The 2,273-nt window shown below is 29.3% G+C and overlaps 1 pseudogene; it reads right to left on the reverse strand.

Annotated features, from left to right (window-relative positions):
* Positions 1,354-2,273, reverse strand: part of LOC107626681 — a 1,759-nt pseudogene continuing 839 nt past the window's right edge.

The raw sequence follows: 2,273 nt of genomic DNA on the forward strand, positions 1-2,273 counted from the left end.
CTATCATGTATTATAAAATTATTATTTTATTATTATATTTACAATTATACTTATAATATTTTTAATTTATTATATATTTTTATGTATTATTATTTAATAAATATTTTATGTTTAAAATGTTATTTATTTAATTTTAATTAACCTATAATTTTATTTCTATTATTATGTTATCGTTAATTTTTTAAGATATTATTAAAACTTGTTATGTCATTGTTAATTATTTAAAATTTGATATTAAAATTTGTTATGTATATTTAATTTTTTTAGTTTACAAAATCGTAAATTCAATTCAATTCAAACTCTTTAAAATTGGATAAGATAGGATCGAATTTTTTTTTTAAATCATCTAATCCAAATTGTATTTTGTCCAAATTGCATTGCCAACACTCTTAACCAGCTCATCTTTAATTTGTCTTCCATCCCAAAAATAAAGCACATAAGACTTTGAGTATGAAAGAGGCAAGTCGAAGCTATTATCTCAATATATATCACATTGTAGCTACGTATCCCTCACCCTAGCTAATATATAAATCAACTTTTAATTAATTAATATTAACCAATTTTTTACTTTATTGTAGATTAATGTTTTTAATGCCTTTTTTTTTTTGGGAAGATGAGAGTTTAAAATTTAGAGTTTATAATTTATGATTAAAAAGATCGATAGATATTGACTGAAAAAAAAAATTGTTGATATATAATAGTTTTTTTTAACTATTTTTAACATGACATGCTCATGGACTCTCATAATAATAAATTTGCCGTTGATTTAATCATTTATTAATTATTCACTCTTGATCCTGTTTAATATTGGTTTGCTCTTTTTAAAACTCTTGTACTTCCTCTACTTTTCTAAATAATTGTACACTTCGAAAATTTAGTTTGTTCACAAATAGTTATTTGTTTGGAAAATTGAAAAATTTATCCAATCCTTTATTTTTTTTCAACCATACCTCTAAGAATTACATAACTAGTAATGAATTAAAAAAATATTAATTGGATGTAAAAGAGAAGAAATATAAAAAAATTAATTTAAGATAATTCTATAAAATACTTCTCAATTGTTTTCTTAATCTAGGCAGGGGATGGTAAAATTCTGCGAGATGACTTGCGACTGCGGGGACTGCCTCAAATGGGGATCTGACTGTGGAAAATTTTTTCTGCGGGAATAGAGATGGGAGACAAAATTTTTCCGAGACAAGCGCGAGGACCTGAGCGGGGATCCCTGCCCCATCCCCGCTAATCTCCGAAATTCATAAATTTACTGAATTGTCCTTAATAGTTTATTTCTCATATATGTGTTTTAGTCATTTCACACACACACACACATATATATAAACCCAAAACTCTTAATCCTCATTTGCATAACCCTTCTTCAATTAAGAGATCCCTAATACTGTTCATACTCCATCCAACTTCCAACCTCTCTGCAGCCACTCCCTCGCCACTCTCCCTTCTCACCGCCATCACCTTCATTGCATCGTGCTCTCTATTTATGGCGTCCCTTTCTGTAATTATGTCGTTGTGTCCATTTTCCTCTCTGTTGTCGCGTCTCCCACCCCGTCTACTGCTCTGTCCTCTAGTTTGCCGTTGCGTCCCCCCACTACGTCATTTTGAAAGAAGTCATCATCTTGTCGTTTAGATTTTTTGTATAAAATCTTGCTATTTTTGTGTAGGATGGATACTTATAGCTCTATTCATATGGAAATTAATAATTAGTTAGAACTATCAGATAAATGGGGAATAGGGTCCCCGCGAAGAATGGGGATGGGGAGCAATATTCTCCCACGACGAAAAACGGAAGCGGGAACGGGAAGCAAATCTAGGAGCGAAGATAGGAGTAGAGAGGCATCTCCCGCCCCCGCCCTGCCCTGTTGACATCCCTAAATCTAGGTGAAGATTTAACAATGAATATTATTTGAAAACAGAAAGAGTGCATAATAGATGAGGTTCACTTGTTTTAGCAATTAATTTGTGGATAAACTATATTTTTTATCTCAAATATTTGTGATTTTTTAAAAATATTTTTAATATTTACTTTTTTTTTAACTTAATTCTTAATATTTTTGGTTTATTTTAAAATTATCCCTTACTGTTAATTTTATATCTAAAATATTAGATACAAAATTAAAAATATTTAAAAATAGTTTTGATAAATCTAAAATATTAGAAATAAAATGGGTTAAGTACTGAAATCGTCCCTAAGGTCTAGGGTGAAAATCAAAATCGTCCCCGACCTTTTTTTGTTATTAAAATCATCCTCAACGTTACAAAAC

This window comes from Arachis ipaensis, chromosome B02, assembly GCF_000816755.2.
Source record: "Arachis ipaensis cultivar K30076 chromosome B02, Araip1.1, whole genome shotgun sequence".
Taxonomy (NCBI): Eukaryota; Viridiplantae; Streptophyta; class Magnoliopsida; order Fabales; family Fabaceae; genus Arachis; species Arachis ipaensis.